The following is a 19,210-nucleotide window of genomic DNA, read 5'->3' as shown; positions in this document are numbered from 1 at the left end:
CATTTGTGGTTTCCTGCCTTGTTAATTTTCCACATTCTCACTGGTGTGAGGTGGGATCTCATTGTGGTTTTGATTTGTATTTCCCTGATGGCAAGTGATGCAGAGCATTTTCCCATGTGCATGTTGGCCATGTCTATGTCTTCCTCTGTGAGATTTCTGTTCATGTCTTTTGCCCATTTCATGATTGGATTGTTTGTTTCTTTGGTGTTGAGTTTAATAAGTTCTTTATAGATCTTGGAAACTAGCCCTTTATCTGATATGTCATTTGCAAATATCTTCTCCCATTCTGTAGGTTGTCTTTGAGTTTTGTTGACTGTATCCTTTGCTGTGCAAAAGCTTCTTATCTTGATGAAGTCCCAATAGTTCATTTTTGCTTTTGTTTCTTTTGCCTTCGTGGATGTATCTTGCAAGAAGTCACTATGGCCGAGTTCAAAAAGGGTGTTGCCTGTGTTCTTCTCTAGGATTTTGATGGAATCTTGTCTCACATTTAGATCTTTCATCCATTTTGAGTTTATCTTTGTGTACGGTGCAAGAGAGTGGTCTAGTTTCATTCTTCTGCATGTGGATGTCCAATTTTCCCAGCACCATTTATTGAAGAGACTGTCTTTCTTCCAATGGATAGTCTTTCCTCCTTTATCGAATATTAGTTGCCCATAAAGTTCAGGGTCCACTTCTGGATTCTCTATTCTGTTCCACTGATCTATGTGTCTGTTTTTATGCCAGTACCACACTGTCTTGATGACCACAGCTTTGTAGTACAACCTGAAATCTGGCATTGTGATGCCCCCAGATATGGTTTTCTTTTTTAAAATTCCCCTGGCTATTCGGGGTCTTTTCTGATTCCACACAAATCTTAAAATAATTTGTTCTACCTCTCTGAAGAAAGTCCATGGTATTTTGATAGGGATTGCATTAAACGTGTATATTGCCCTGGGTAACATTGACATTTTCACAATATTAATTCTGCCAATCCATGAGCATGGAATATTTTTCCATCTCTTTGTGTCTTCCTCAATTTCTTTCAGAAGTGTTCTATAGTTTTGAGGGTATAGATCCTTTACATCTTTGGTGAGGTTTATTCCTAGGTATCTTATGCTTTTGGGTGCAATTGTAAATGGGATGGACTCCTTAATTTCTCTTTCTTCAGTCTCATTGTTAGTGTATAGAAATGCCACTGACTTCTGGGCATTGATTTTGTATCCTGCCACGCTACCGAATTGCTGTAGGAGTTCTAGCAATCTTGGGGTGGAGACTTTTGGGTTTTCTATGTAGAGTATCATGTCATCGACGAAGAGGGAGAGTTTGACTTCTTCTTTGCCAATTTGAATGCCAACTTTTGTTTTCTTATCATGTTAGAATATCACTTATTATAATGAGATCATATCTTCATATTAAAATATGTATCCTCTTAAGCATTTTAGTATAAGAAATATCCTGATATTAATGTTTATAAATATTGAAATTGATAATCTGCAAAGTGAAATAACTTAAGGAAAACATGACTTGAAACTTCTGCTTCCATTATAATACAGAAATATGCAGGGCTTTGTCATTCCAACACTAAAAATGAGAACAATAATGATAATCTACAAACAAAAATTTTAAGTTCATCTGAGATCTTAGACTGCAAAGTGACCTAATTACCTTAAATCTAAAAAATTATAAACTCTTTCTGGAAAAGATGTAACATATAACCATTTCAATTTTGGCAGTAAAGTGGATGGGGAGAGAAGTCATCATACACAGAGAAAGAAGCAGATCAACATTTCACTTTTTTTTTTTTTGAACTTTGAAGTATAGGGTTGAATTGCAGTGTAGATTTTCTAGGAGTCCCAGACATATGGTAAATCTATATCCATGTACTCCATTCCCAAGGTCATTGTAGAATGCTCACAAGGGAGATTAGGAATTAGGTATTATAACTCACAAACTGAGAAAGATCTCTTCTGAAACACAAACATATCAGTCATTGTGTATTCTAAGAGTAGAATGAAAAAATTAAGAATAAAACAAATCCTTCCTATACTCCACATACTACAGTGAGTATGAGGCAGTAAAAATCCTCCATTAAGGGAAAACAGAAAGCCTAGTACTATGATTGGAGTAATGATCAATTTTTATTATAGTTAATATGTTCTATTTCTTTTAAGATCATATGATGGAATACAATGCAAATGTCTTCAACTCAACAAGCTCTAGAAAGTCTAATTGCTAGGAAACCGAGAACTAAGCTAATGTGTATTTAGTCATTGTAGTATATATGAACATTTGGCAGTTAGAAATCCCCTCTTTGGTACTGCTCTGACAAAGAATTGAACTTGATTTGGCTTCAAAATATCATACAAGTAATCATCATTACTATAACTTCTCTCCCTTCATTGTGATCAGGTTTGGATCTGGCTCTGTATAATAGTAAATCCCCTCTACATAGTGTTTCTGCAAAAAGAAAATTATCTATAAGCACAACACCATTTCCAAGTGCACTACACAGATGAACATTTTTCTGCTGTGTACTTCAGGTACATGAGCATGTAAATAAAGATGTAGACTCAATTATGAACTGATTGCTCTGAATAATAGAGGGAGAGGGTGAAAAGAAAAGAAGGAAGGAAGCAACAAATGTGGTTTTCAGAAAGATGCATTAGCCTTTTTGATGCATGGTATGACTTCATCCAAAATGTCCTAAAAATATTGAGTAAGTCTATAAAGAAATGAGTGTTTTGTGTGAATATCTTTTGAATGAGAGAATAAAAGATGGTAACTAAAATTCATGTGAGTTTCAACATGGAGCAGAACTAAGGTGACAGTTAAAGAAGTCATTGCTCATGAAGTAGAGAAGGCCTCTACTTCATGGAGAACAAAAGCACTGAAAATTAACAAAAATCTTCAAGGGAGATTTGGATTTTCATAGGGTATGAGATCGGTTCAGGGGCTCATAGAGATTTTATCTGAATCTCATGTACAACTTGCCCACCAGGTGCCATCTTATTTCTACTTGCTTGTACAATTTCCCTTTCTCATGCTAATAAGGTTGAGATTCCGTTGTTATACTCCAACCTTGCCAGACTCCTTCCACACAATATTCTATTCTATCACATTTATTAGTTTAAAAGTAAATACGTATTTCTGGGTATAAGAAGATAAGATCATTGTTAATGGACTCAGGCCAAGTTTGATCACAAAACACCCCTCCCCTAATACTAGAATTAAGTATAAGTGCAATTTGTGAGTAAAGGCCAAAATTTGAACCCTTATATTTAATAAAGTGACAAAAATAACCATGGAAATATATGTAGGAGAAAATACTTGTATTAAACAGTTGGATCATTAGGTTTCAAAGGCTATTTGGCATAGAATTGGAGCTTGAACACTTTAAGAAGAAAAAATATATATATGGGCTTGAGTTCACTAAAGTTATGATTAAGGGAAAAATACAGGAATAATATAGTTCTTCATAGTAATAATCTAAGCCAGGGCTGAGCTGGGCAGTTACACTTAATAGATGACAACATTCTTTTTCTTTTTTTTTAAATTGATGAATACTTTGTGGGCTGACATATAAATATATATATATATATATGTCATATGTATAGTGTGTGTGCATATCTCTTATGTACTGTAGAACAAATAAAACAGATTTGACAACTTAAACTGAGAATCTTTTTTTTTTTTTTTTTTGCACTACTGCCAAAATATAATCATCTTACCACCTTAAATCAGCCTTTTCTTCTCTTCTATACCTACCTTCACCAGGAGATCTTGGGACACTTAAAAGTAATATGATAAAATATGAAAAAATATTAAATATAATCTAGCTCAGCAACTACCTTTTGTTGCTAAAGAAACTAAGATAATGGAAAATTAAAATGATATGCTGGTTAGTGACAAATACTGATAAGATTACAGTACATGTTTGTTCCCATTATATTTGGTTACTAATGTCACTCAAATGTACCCCAGCAAAAATATTTAAACACCCACAAATTTTATCTTGTTAAAAAAATCAGAAATAGTTTTCAAAATTATATATATATCAAGTATTCTATGAATGGAATTAAGCATCATATGACTAATGTAATTTGTAAGCTATTTACTATCAAAGTACATCTGATGTATTGTGAGAATTTTATTTCTGATTTCCATTTATGAAGAATTTGGGCACAATTGTATAATTTTAAATTATAATAGTTTATTTACCACTATCTGAAGATCAATTTATTACCTATAAAGGGAAAAAAGACTTAACTACAGGGATCCCTGGGTGGCGCAGCAGTTTAGTGCCTGCCTTTGGCCCAGGGCGCGATCCTGGAGACCTGGGATCGAATCCCACGTCAGGCTCCCGGTGCATGGAGCCTGCTTCTCTCTCTGCCTGTGTCTCTGCCTCTCTCTCTCTCTCTCTCTCTCTCTGTGTGATGTGACTATCATAAATAAATAAAAAATTTAAAAAAAAAAAGACTTAACTACATTATTTTATTGCTGTTATCAGAAAATCTTCTCTCCAGTTTGGAGTTTGGAGTTTGGAGCAATGCAATGGCCAATCTCCTTTTATCTTCTCCTCCCCAACAAAACTCAAGACAAACAAATACATACAGAATAATACAAAGAAAAAATACATGGTAGCTTGTGTGTGTGTGTGTGTGTGTGTGTGTGTGTGTGTTCCTATTATTACTTGGTATCTAGGCATTGTCAGGCCAATAGATGAGGTAGGAGATGAGCTTCAATTTCTGAAGATAAGAATTCCATAATAAATTACTGATTTAACAAGGCAGAAGACATGAAGCATGATCATAAAAGAAGATCCGCACATTGACCCTTGTGATTACAGAGTAATTACAGTGGTGTTTTGATGGGAATACCTAATCTATCAACATGTCAAGTTGCTGCACTAAAAGGCATATCATTAGTTTCTAATTCTTCTAGATATTTCAGAGCTACCCTGAAATTTGAAGCAATATGACTTGACAAGCTAAGTAATTGCCTACTTTAGTGGTAACACATTTTTCTTTGGGGTAAAGTCCTACTTTACAAAAAATAACATTTTTAAATTATGACCTTCAGCCCTAAAATGTGCATTTTTTCTTGAAAAATAAAAATATACAAATATATTAAGATTACATATGGTATAATACTAACTCCTTTGTATGTAATGTGCTATAAATAAAAATGAATATAGTATTCTGATAAAATCAATAATATTAATAAATGCAACAATAGCAATAGTAATAAAAATAAATTATAAAATAATTCCACTTGAAATCCACTTCTTTTTTATTTTTTTTAAGATTTTATTTATTTATTTGACAGAGAGAGTATAAACAGGGGAAACAACAGGCAGAGGGAGAGGGAGAGGCAGATTCCCCACTGAGCAGAGAGCCCGATGTAGGACCTGATCCCAGGACCCTGAGGTCATGACCTGAGCCAAAGGCATATGCTTAACCAACTGAGCCACCAGGTGCCCCTTGAGCTCCACTTTAATATGAAATCAAGAGTAGAGAGATTTTATTTAGTTGTATCTTGCATGAAAAAAACCCTATTGTATCATATATGCTCAATAAATGCTTATTAAAGAAATCTATTATATATCCCTCTCACTAAGATTTGATCTGAAATAATATTTTCCTCTAAAAGAAACTTCTATTGTTAGAAAGTAGCTCATTACATGCTGTGATGTAAGAAAAAGCAAAGTACATCTGGATTATATGCTTATTGCAAAAAAACACCTGTAAAAAATCTCTAAGATAATTTCGACACTTGACAGGATGCACACTGGGTGTTATACTATTTGGTGGCAAATCAAACTCCAATAAAAATATATACAAAGAAAAAGATAATTTTGAAAGGACAAAGGGTAAGCCAATAGAGCCTCCCACTGTTCAAACTGTTATAATTTGGCATCCAATACTGAAAAATAATTATAACATCCAAATAAGAGTACAAAAATACAAAGGATCATTATACAAATTATACACCTGGAAACCTAGGAAAATTAATACATTTCTAGAAATATATAGTCTTCCAAAAGTAAATCAAGAAGACACAGAAAATTTGAATAGACCAATTACTAGTAATGAAATTTGAATCAGTAATTAAAACAACAACATCAACCACAAAACAACCACTTCCACAGAAGTCCAGGACCAGATGGCTTTTCAGGTGTATTTTGCCAAACATTTAAAGAATAGTTAATTTATTATTGTCAAACTATTCCAAGAAAATAGAAGAGAAAGAAAAGCTTCTAAATTCATTATATGAAGCTACCATTACCCTGACCAAAACCAAAGACTTGACAGAAAAAGAAAACTGCTGACCAAAAAAAAGCCAATGTCTTTAATGAACATGGATGCAAAATTTCTGAGCAAAATACTAGCAACCTGAATTCAACAATATATCAAAAACATCATTCATAATGATCAAGTGAGTATTACTCCAAGGATACAAGGAGGTTAGTATTCACAACTCCATCTATATGATATATCACATTAACAAGAGAAGAAATAGCAAACCATATGACCATTTCAATAGATACAAAAAAAAAAAAAAGGATTTGATGAAATTTGACAAAACATCTATTCTTGATAAAACTCTCCACAAAATAAATTTAGAGGTAATATATCTCAACATAATTAAGGTCTAGTTTTATTTTATTTTTCTATTTTTGTGTATAGTTTTTAAAAATTCTTTCCTGAAATACAGATAACTAGTAAAATAATGATCTATCGATCTTTGACCCTAAAGTTGACAATCTCTAGAGTTCACTACTTCCTCAATTTTAAACTTTGAAACCAATTTTTTATACCTTCTTTTTCTTTATGATTCTTTATAATTTAACAATTGACTTTATTATATGTATAAAGACAATGAAATCTGTATTAAGTTAACAATCAGTCTATATTTGCTATAGCTGCAGGTATTGGACTCAGGATCAACTCAAGATATCTGAGTTTCATCATTGAAAATCTTACACTAAGTAGACCAAAATTCTTTGGACTATTTTATCCAAAGCCATTGCTACAGTGAGATTTATGATTATTTCAATCTTCTAACACTGTATTTGTTTTCAGTCTCAGTAACATTAATGGAGTTCATTGCTTTTAATGATGTGAGGGAAATTAATTAAGCAATTTATGTTAGTCTGACAGAGAAAATAACCTCATTAAGAAAATGCCATAGGGTATATACGGCAAAATGTAAAGTGAAGAAAATCCGAAGATAGAAATGTTGACTAGCACACCCTTGAAGACTGATTGTAAGCTAAACAAGGCATAATTCTATCATAGCCAAGGAGAAATCACTATCACATTTTTAAAAATGTAGAGATACTAGAGTTATACTAAGATGTAACTCTTTTGATATTTTAAATATTTTTTCCATCATCATAAAATCTACAGACTTGCATAGCTTCTTATTCTACACTCTAATAAGTTTCAGCTATGGTTAATATTTAAGAGTTCTGTAAAGATGGATAAAAAGAGATGTTTATTAATGGATAAGAAGATATGTTTGTTAATAGTAGTTAGCAATCGATATTGACAAATTTCTTGTAACTTCAAGAAGGAAAAAAGAAGAAAAAGATTAAGATTATCTTGTAATATTACTTCACAAAGTACAATATAAAGAACTAAATTATAACATTGGTATAATTTCATACACTTGCTCTACATATTGTCTGTTTTATAGAATTATCTAGGCCCACTTCTTACCCAGAGAAATTTAATATTTCATTTAGTTAATCTTGTATAATATGTTAAACAATAGGCTTACCTGCTCTTCTATACTTTATGGTAAACATGTTTATCCATTTATCTGACAGATACTTCAAAATATATTTAAAATGCTTCTTTAATCCAGGATATGATTATGATGATTAAAATAATGACAACATTATTTCAATTTTGAAATCTCATCCTCTTTGGCACTGGTTCTACATTTGATGTATTGGTTAAAACATGTATGCAGTTAAAATTATCCTTTTAATAGGGGTAGCTCGGGTGACTCAGCGGTTTAGTACCACCTTCAACCCAGGGCGTGATGGAGTCTCATGTCAGGCTCCCTGCATGGAACCTGCTTCTCCCTCTGCCTGTGTCTCTCATGTATAAATAAAATCTTTTTTAAAAATTGTCCTTTTAATATATTTTAATCAACCAATTAAATCTACACTCTTTGTGTTAACTCTTTACAGTAATATGATGGTAATAACTAACATATATCAGTGCTTAGCAGTTCTAATTCTAAGATCTTTATGTATACTTTATGCATATTTATTTACATAATCTTTTATATAACTTAGTAGTTAGTTGCCATTATGTTTATTCGTATTTTATGAATAATTCTAATTTTCTGGATATAAATGAGAATATAAATAACAACAGAAAATAACTACATGTAATTTGGGGCACCTGGGTGCTTTAGTCAGTTAAGTGTCTGCCTTCGGCCTAGGTCATGATCCTGGGGTCTTGGGATCAAGGCCCATGTGGGGCTCCCTGCTCAGTGGGAAGTCTGCTTCTCCCTCTTCCTCTGCCCATCCTCCCTGCTCATGCTTGTGCTATTTCTCTCCCACTCTCTCTCTCAAGTAAATAAATAAATATTTTTTAAAAGAAAATACACATTGTTATATACATAGTCACAAAGGTCATGTCATAAATATCATTCTTTATATTAAAAGTAATAAAAGCAATAAAGGGTTTTATGCTTGGTGGATGACATAGGGTTAACTTTTCAAAGCATTATGCCAACCTCATAGGGGTAAACAGATTATGAGTAGCTCTCTATACAAACTCAGTGGCCCAGGGAGAGGTAATGATAATAGGGACTAGAGAGGAAATCAATATGGATAAGTGTGGAGATTCAAGATGTTAGGACTTACTGATGGACTATATATGTGGTGTTTGTGTACTTATGTGCATTACCTACGTTAGAACTTTCTTAGGATGGAAAAATGGATGTATGAAAGACATTCCTCAAAAACATTCTAAAATAAATGAACAAATCACTGCAACTTGGGGCAGAAGTTTACAGTTGAGGCAAGCAATAAACATGCCAATAAACATGAGCCTTAGAAGACAAAATTGAGAGAGAACTCTTTGGATAATTTGGATATTGAAGACATTGTGTATATCAGGTAATTTAGAAATCCATGCATATGTCCAAGTCAGGATGCATACATTCAGAGAGACCTGAGAAGTCTGTAAGCTTTCACATCAGGTTGATTATTAGGCTTAGTGAAAGCAATGAGCCTGAGGCAGTTTTACAAGGCCTGGCTTAGCACCTAAGGAATGCCTCAACTCAGGGCCAACTTGCAATACTAAGACAGTATTTTTCTCATTTTCTTTTTCTTTTTTTCTCCATTATTTTCTGTTTCTTTTGACTCGAGTTGTCAAAGGGCGTGTAGTCAAACACTAACTGACCATAAGCTACTAGAACAGAAAACTTCAGAGACTATATTCAACAAAGAATGTGGACATTACAATGACAGCAATGAAAAACCCAAAACATCGACACTATAAAAGACAATTTTGAAACCAGCAAAAGGGAAGGACTAATCATGTATAACAGATCCTTAAAGAGATAAAGTGCAAATATTTCAGCAGAAACCACGAGGCTAGAGGTAGTAGGGGAAATATTTGAAGTTCTGAAAGAATGAAAACTGTCATCCAAGAATTCTGTCTGGCAAATATTCTACAATAGAATTGGAGAATTTAAGATATTCTCAGGTAAATGCTGAGTGAGTTTGTTACGAGTACATATGCTTTATAAGAAATGCTACTGAGGGTGCACCTGGGTTACTCAGTTGGTTAAGTGGCTGACTCTTGAGTTTGGCTCAGGTCATGATCTCAGGGTCCTGGGCCTGAAGCCCTGCATTAGGCTCCACATTCAGCACAGAATCTGCTTCAGGATTCTCTTTCTCCCTCAGCCCTTCCCCCTGCTCAAATACATGTTCTCTCTCTCTCTCTTTCCCTCTTTCAAAATAAAAAAAATTAAAAAATTAAAAAAAAACAAGTCCTAGGGGAAAAAAAAAGAAATGCTGAAGGGACTCCTTCAGGAATAAGTGAAAGAATACTGGAGAGTAACCTGTAGGCAAATGAATAAATGAACACCAGTAAACGTAACTGAATAGGTAAATTAAAAAAGGAGTATTATTGCATTTTTGGTTTATGACTCCTCTTTTTTTTTCTCACATATTTGAAAAAAAAACCACAAATGCACCAAACAACATCTCACAAATCTATGTTAATGGACACAAAGTGCATAAAGGTCTAATTTTTGACAGCACAAAGAGGGAAGGAAGGAGCTATATATAATAGCAATGTTTTTGTATACTATGAAGCTAAAGTGGTATTAATTCAAAATAGATTGCTATAAATCTAAGAAATCAAATGTAATCCCCAAGGTAAACACTGAGAAAATAGCTTTAAATGTACAGAAAATAAAATAAGAAAGTAATTGAAATAACACAGAAAGTCAATTAAACATACAGAAAGGTGAAAATAGAGGAACTGAAGAATAAAAAAAGATATAAAAAATAACAAAATGGTATGTTTTCTTTTCCATTTATAATTACTTTAAATATAAATGGATTAATTTCTCTTCTTAAAAGGCAAATATTGGGACTTCTGGGCGGCTCAGGAGTTGAGTGTCTGCCTTCAGCTCAGGGTATGATCCTGGTCCCTCTGCCTCTGCCTATGTCTCTGCCTCTGTCTGTTTCTCTCATGAATAAACAAATACAAATTAATAAAATAAAATAAAATAAAAATAAAATAAAATAAAATAAAAGGCAAATATCAGCAGAACAGATTTATACCAAAAAAAATTTAAAAATAAAGGAAATGATCCAACTCACTGTTATCTACAAGAGACTGACTTAAACCCAAGGGTACAGATAGGTTGAAAATGACAGGATGAAATAAGATATTCCATCTAATGGTAACCAAAAGAGTACTGAGTGGCACACTAATATCAGACAAAATAGATTTTAAAGGGAAAACCTTTATAAGAGGCAAAGAATAATATATAGTGGCAAAAAGATCAATTCATTAAGAAGATATAATAATTATAAACATATGCATCAAACAAAAGAGTCACAAAACATATTAAGTAAAAATTGGCATACTTAAAGGGAGAAATATTTTTACAATAACAATTGGATATTCAATATTTTTGAGGATAGACCAGATATTAGACCACAAAATAATTCTCAATAAAATTAAACAGACAGAAATCATACCAAGTATTTTCTCTGACAAGCGTTGAATAAAATCAGAAATCAATGCCTGACAAAGACATCACAAGAAAACCACAGACAAAATAATACTGGTAATACAGTTACAAATATCCTCAATAAAATGCTAACAAACCAAAGTTACCATCATATTAAAATAATCATGTACCTTGATCTACTGTGATTTATCTCAGAAATGCAAGGGTGGCTGGATATAGAAAAATCAACCAATGTAATATGCCACAATAATAGAATGAATGGGAAAAAAAATATGAAACAGAATTGTCTTAGATTTCTCTGAAATATATTTCAATATATTTCAGAGATTTATAAGAATTGACCACCATGGCTATGGAGGCCAGGAAGTCCCACAGTTTGCCATCAAGCTGGAGAACCAGGGAAGGCAGTGGTATAAGTCAGTCTAATTCTGAGGGCTTGAGAATTGGGTGGTGATGGGGACCCAACTGTGTAAGCATCAGTCTGAGTCTGAATACCCAATAATTAGGAGTGCAGTATCTGAAGTTAAAACAAGATTGATGTCTCAGCTTAAGAAGGAGTGAATTCATCCTTCCTATAACCTTTTTGTTTTATCAGGACTTCAACATATTAGAAAAAGCCCACCCACATTACTGAAGGTGATATTCTTTACTCAGTTTATTGATTCAAATGCTGATTTCTTCCAGAGATACAGTGCCAGACACAGATAGAAAGAGTGTTTACCTCTTATCTGGGCATTGGTTAACTCAATCAAGGTAACAAAAAACTAACCATCACAATAATGATCTCGATTGATGCAGAGAAGTCATTTGAAAAAAATCCAATATGCATTCATAATAAAAACATTCAACAAATTTAGAATAGAAGGAAAATTATTCCATGATAAAGGGCATTTATGAAAAGCCTATATCTACTATCTCTCCATGTTGAAAACTGACAGCATCACTAAGATCAGGACAAAGAATGCCCACTTTCACCACTCCCATTCACCATTGTACTGCTAGTTCTAGCCAGAGAAATGCAGTAGGAAAAATAAATAAAAGTCATCAAAATTAGAAAGAAGAAAGTAAAACCAAATGCAGATAACATAAGTTTATATATATAAAATCCTAAAAATGCACAAGAATTCCTATTAGAGCTAATAAGAAAATTCAGCAAGGTACAAGACATATGATCAACACACAAATATTACTTGTATTTTTGTACACTAGCCATGAACAATTTTTTGAAAAAAGGGAATTAATGAAATAATTCTATTCATAACAACATTTAAAAAACTAAGATACCTAGGACTAAAAACTAGACTAGTGAAGGATTCATACACTTAAAACCACAAAATATTGCTGAAAGAAATTAAAGTCGACCTAAAGAAGCAAAAGCCATAGATCGGAAGACTAAGTACCACTTAGATAGCAATAGTATCCAAAGATATCTACAAATGCAATTATATAAATCCCTATTAAGTTTCTACAGTCTTTTTTTTTTCAGAAGAGGAAAAGCTAATTTTCAAATTTATATAGAATTGCAAGGGGGTCCTAAAACAAAACTATCTAGAAAAGAAGAAAAAGTGGGAGGACTCACCCTTCCAGATTTCAAAATTTACTACAAAGCTACACTTATCAGAAGCATATTTTATTGGCATAAAATGGGCACATAGACCAATGGAATAGAATTGAGAATCCAGAAATAAATCCATACATTTACAATCAATTCAACAATGGTTCCAAAACCATTCCAGGAGTTAAAAATAGTCTCTCCAACAAATTGTGCTGGGACAATTGAATATTCACATAGAGAAGAATGAAGTTGGATCCCTACCACACAGTATATACCATATTTAACTCAAAATGGATCATAGATCTAAATGTATCAGATAAAACTTTAAAATTCTTAGAACAAGAGAAAACCTTCATCACCTTGGGTTTGGCAACAGATTCTTTGCTATGACACCAACTGCTCAAGCTAAAATGTACAAGCCTCTTTTAGGGGAATGATGAGATTCTTCTCATACTTGATGTAAGCGATGACTACACAACAATGCAAATGTATGAAATGTCACTGAATTTTACACATTGATATGGTTACATTTATGTTAAATAAATTTTACCTTCATTTCTAAAAAACAAACAAAAAAACCATAGTCAATCTAATCTGGGTGACAGAGATAGAATGAGAAATGTTTTATTTAGAAGATATGTCTTAAGCTGAGCCCTGAAAAATGAGAGGTGTAGTAAAGTACAGGAGATGAGAAGAGAAGAGAAAGTGCAAGTGGGAAAATAATAGTCTAAAAGATTTCCAGTCAAGAGGTCACTACCATGAAAACATACACAGAGATCAGAATCAACAGACAGTGTTAGAAATGGCAAATCAATCTTAGGGCAAAATAAGGACCAAGAGGTCTTCTTCACAATGCAAAAGAGTCTGGATTTACCTTTAATATTTAGAAGTCACTGAACCATTGGTATAAGGAAAAAACATGGTCAAATTTGCCTTTCAATAAGGTTACCAAGGAAATACAGTGGCTAGTTTATTAGAAAAAAAAAAAAGAGGGATGTCTGGGTGGCTCAATGGTTGAGCATCGGCCTTTGGCTCAGGGCGTGATCCTGTAGTCCCAGGATCAAGTCCCACATCGGGCTCCCTGCATGGAGCCTGCTTCTCCCTCTGCCTATATCTTTGCCTCTCTCTCTCTCTCTCTTTCTCTCTCTCTGTCTCTCATGAATAAATAAATAAAATCTTGAAAAAAAAAGATTGGAGATAATGAGAATAATTTCATTAGTTTATGTGAGAGACACAATGTTGAAGACCTAAACTATACCAGGAACTGTGGAGATTTTCTCAATATTTGATCATGGGAGTCATCTGATGAATGTAATGCTTTAAAAGATTTATCTGGCAGGGGGATAAATTTGAAGCTAGAGGCAAAGGGATTATTATGGTGTTTTGACATTGGGATATGAATTACTCCTTTAAAATTGCTAGTTTGTGAAACAAGAAAAATGATGATAAACTTAATATGGAGTGGAAGTGAAATTTTGATTGTGTAACCTAATGGATATATATTTTCCCACTATCTCTATTTCAATTTTAAAATCAAACACAATGCTGTGAAAAAAAATAACGTCTTTAGATCCTAAATGACATTATCTTGAGCAAGTTACTTATCCTCTGGGCTTCTTTCTACCTACAAAATAGTTTTAAAATTAAATTTCTGTCTTTCAGAGATGAGAGGATGAGGAGTCATGTTAGGAAGATATGTATAACAAAATAATAACTACTAGCTACAACAAATGGCATGATGATGATGATGATTAATGATTGATGATGATGAATTGTCAAAACGGTTAGTATTTAGGATTTAAAAACAGGAATAATGCTGCAAAATATTTAATAAGAGGAAAAATTCTCATATATTTGCCCTTTCTTTTACTCCAGGGTACTTCTACAGTTATTCTATCTTGTCATTCTTAGAATTTTTTTCAATGCCTAAGTATTACGCTACTAAGGAGTCTTTTTGAGGAATAGTTACAGAATCTATGTTAAGATTTACGATCAAGTTGTCATATAGTTTTATTTTTATCAACCTTATTCTAAATCCCCTGTGTTGGACAAGACAATGAAATTTGAGGTGGTATTCAACCACCTTTGTTCATATGCAGTCTGCTGGTAGTACGCAAATGAAAGGTCCTCATTTTATATTTAGAGGTTCATTGGGAGTAAAACTACAATTTTATATGTTCATTGAAAGGACTGTGACTTAATAGGGAAGACAACACCATATAATTTGATAAATAATATTTTGAATGATAGTAGTAGTGTTTTCCTGCCTACAGTGAATTCTAATTCATTAAAATTAAAAGTAATAACAGTGATCATCACAGCAATTTGATATAAAGGCTAAGATATACCTGTTTTATATGGTCTTGCTTTTCAGATGCTCAACAAAGATTTGATTACCATAATAAAATTCATTTCTTTCTCCTAGAGAAAAAGATAAGAACTAGAAAGGATAAGTAGTATGCTTATAGTCAGTTGCAAAGTACTACATTAAAATTAAATATTTGGCTCTGGTGTATTAAGCTCCCTGAATACTGCTAAATGACCTTTAAGACAAATTCAAAAACTACTTGAAGATTTTTACTTTAAAATTAAAAACAGAACATCACCAGTATGTTATTGTTTCCAAATTTTGCTGGTCATATATCCTAAATGGAAAATATACTACAGAATAAAATGTTTCATCTTAATCTTCACTATTTTGTATAAAAAAAAGAATATAATCTTTTAAGCTTAAAGATGTGTGTTTAAAGATAACATTTAGTATTTTTAGTGCTAAAGATGGAATTGCAAACATACCCCCTGCCTGAGCATTTTTCTGGTAATAGAGAAAAATTACTGCCATGAATGTCATAACCTTCAGAAGAAAATTTGATTCCAATATTGGAGGCAATTTATTTTCCCCAATCATGTCAGAAAAATTTTAAATGTGTGGAGAATATACTACTAAAAAACTAGTTTAAAATCAAGACTTATAATCCAATGAAATACACTGGACTCTTTGCATTTTATTATTTAAATTTATTATTTATAATCTATTACCAGAAGGCAAAAATTATATTAATGAATTTCAGATCAATTCTGTTCACTGGCATGTTTTATTACATTCTCCCCAAGTTGACAGATGACACTACTGCCAATTTAAAACCAAATTAAGTAGATATACAGTGGCCACCTCATTATTTCTACATATAATCTTTCTTTGCTTTACATAAATCAAAGGCTGTTAGGTCTAATTGAAATTTTATTTGTACATAACTGCTGCAAGATTACAATATTAATACACTGTTTTAATTTTGTTGAAATCATTAATAATCAATACTAATTTTGAGCATGCATTTTAATTTTCCCATAAGGGTGTGTGTGTGTATATATCCCTGCTCAATATTTAGAAATATGAAAGAATTACAGATGACAGTTGCATTTTAAGATTTAAAAATAACTATGATTTACATGTTTAGGGCTCTAGTGGAAAAGGCTGTCTTTTCAAGGTCAGATAGATAATTTTAATAGAAAAGAAAATGATAACAAATAACCAAGTGGAAATAACAGGAAAAAAATACAGAAAAAAGAAGGAAGTCAATGGACTCATAACAACTAATATATAATTAAGATCCCAGAATAAAAGAAAGAAAAGGACAAAATGTACAAAAATAGTTAACTTTTACAAAAATCTCACAGAACCAGAAGTTCAGATAACCTCAAACACAGTTGAAAAAATAAACAAAACAAAACATCTAGGCATACCTAGGTGTTTTATATATAGTGTATATAAATTGCTCACAATTCAAGTAAAAACAAAAATCTTTAAAGACAGTTATAGAAACAAAACACATTTCATACAGAAAAAGATTACAGTAGATTTTTCATATAGCAATGATACATGAAGGAATGTGTTGCCAGTAGACTTGAATTATAGGAAATACTAGTGAAGATTTTTTAGGTAGTAAAAATTGCTTAAGAGACAGAAAGCTGGATTGATCTGCACAAACAAATAAAGAGTTCTAGAAGCAGAGTAATTGGAGGCTACTACATATTTCATTATTTTTCTTAAATTTCATTGCATGTAAAGATAATTCACTCTAAAGTAAAATAGTCATGCTTTAGTGTGTATTTAAAGCACAAGTATAATTAAAATGTATATCAAGAATAGTACAAATGTTGTAAGAAAAAAATTAAAAGTATATTGTAAATTGCTTAAATTATAATGAAGTAGTAGTATGAGGTTATATGATTATAGACTCTGATTAATAAAGAAGTACATGTTAAAGAAACCACTCAAAGCTTTTAAAAAGAATAATAAGAATATGGGATTAAAACAAAATGTTAAAAGTTAAAAATAATTAATGAAAATGAGGGCAGAGAAAAGAGGAGAAATTCAGCAATGAACTGATGAAACAAATAGAAAACAGCTAGCAAGATGGTAGACTTTAATCCAACTACATCTGCATTAAAATAATTGTAATAGATTATGAAAACCTGTTCAAACACAGAAATCATGAGATGAAAATCATTAAAGAAGTTAACCCTAACAACATGCATCTACACACACACACAGCACAACCCACACTTCAGATATAAAGGGGTTAGTGTAAAAGGATGGAAAATCATATACTACTGAAACAATAATCAAAACAAAGTGGAAATAGTTATATTAATATCACATTAAGTGGACTTCAGAAAGAAATATTCCCAAGAATGAAGAACAGTAGATGGAGATAAAGATATCAATTATCCAAAAAGTCATAATAACCCTAAGTGTTTATTTTTAACAGAGCTTCAGATAACTTGCAATGATAAAGAAGACCTGAAAATTAATATCAACCAACATGATTTAATTTACATCTATAGAGGCCACTAAGGACACAGTAAAAATTTCCTCAAGTGTACATGGAGCATTCCCTAAGATAAGACCATATTCTGCTCCATAAAACAAACATTCACAAATTTAAGAGTTGGAATTATTGAATGTATGTCCCGGGTTAATAATGGAATTAAATGCAAAATTAACAAAAAAGAAATTACAACATTTGGAAATTAAATAAAACAAATAATGAATGAATCAAAAAGTAAATTATAAAAAATTGAAAATATTTTCATTTAACTAAATAATAAACATACATATTAAAATTTTGGTAATACAACTAAAGCAATGTTTAGAGGAATATTGATGCTATTAAATACTTGTATGAGTGAAGAATAAAGATCTCAAATCTTTGGTTGGTTTATGCCTCCTGCTTAAGAAATTAAAAAATAATGATAATAAATTAATCCAAAACATGTGTAAGTAAGAAAAGGATAAAGAACAGAAATCAAGAAAATTGACAGCTGAAAAATAATGAAGAAAATAAATGAAACAAAATCTAGGTGTTTGAGGCTATCAACAGCATTGATAAAACTGATTATAAAAAAAAGAAGGCACACACTGCAAGTATTAGAAAAAACAGAAAGAACATTAACATAGACCCCAAGGATAAGATCATGGTATAAATTCCATGAAAAAAAAAAAAAAACAGATAAAATGGCCAGCTTTCTTGATAAAACAAAAATGACATGGCTCAATCAAGAAGAAATAAAAAAACTAACTTGCCCTATATATTGTAAAGAAATTGAATTTGTATTTAAAGCCATTTCCAACAAAGAAAAGTGCAGACCCATATACCTGTTACCAAGCATTTAAGGAAAAACAGTAACAAATCTACACAACCTGTAATAAATATAAAAGATAACAGAACACTCCCTAATTTCTTGTATGAAGCTGGTATTATTACCTTACTGCCAAAAATAGACAAAAACTGGACAGAAAAAGAATTCTACAGACAAAAGTTCTTCAATAATATGTTAGCTATTGCATCCAGCAATATATAAATATAACACATTACAACCATGTGGGTTTGACTTAAGTGTTAAGTATAGCCCTAGTCTAGTACAGCCTAGTCTAGTATAGCCCTTTATCTACCTCTGTTGCAATGAAATAATTCCTTCACCTATAACTAAGACCTTATGAACTTTGCCCTGTGATCAACTGACAAAGGAGACAAATTTTAGAAATAGTTCAAAATGCTATGTTAATACAATCGAAAAATTCACTGCTGCCATGCTAAAGCTCCATTCAAGGAGGGCTTTTGTAGTCAAGGGTGAGAGAAAAACTCTTAGTCAAAAGAGTTTTGAGGAGTACTCTTGCTCAAAATACTGGCCTGAATAAAGATATGTATGGCTAGTTGATCAAGAGTCTGGAAGGGTGGAATCAGAGAAATTAGGGACTAAGAGGTCTGGGAAAGAAATGTACAAATGGACTCGTGGAAGTGTATGTACACTATGTGTGAAACTCTTTGAATCATGTCAAAACCCACAAGACAGTATAGAGGAGCCACTAAGAGACTGGATAGACAAAATGACTTGAGCAATGGAAGCTGGAGAAATCTGGCCCACAGCCACCATAAT

The sequence above is a fragment of the Canis lupus genome, chromosome 14 (genome assembly GCF_011100685.1).
Source record: "Canis lupus familiaris isolate Mischka breed German Shepherd chromosome 14, alternate assembly UU_Cfam_GSD_1.0, whole genome shotgun sequence".
In the NCBI taxonomy this organism is placed as follows: Eukaryota; Metazoa; Chordata; class Mammalia; order Carnivora; family Canidae; genus Canis; species Canis lupus.
The sequence above is the reverse complement of the archived record's forward strand: the minus strand, read 5'-3'. Positions refer to the sequence as shown.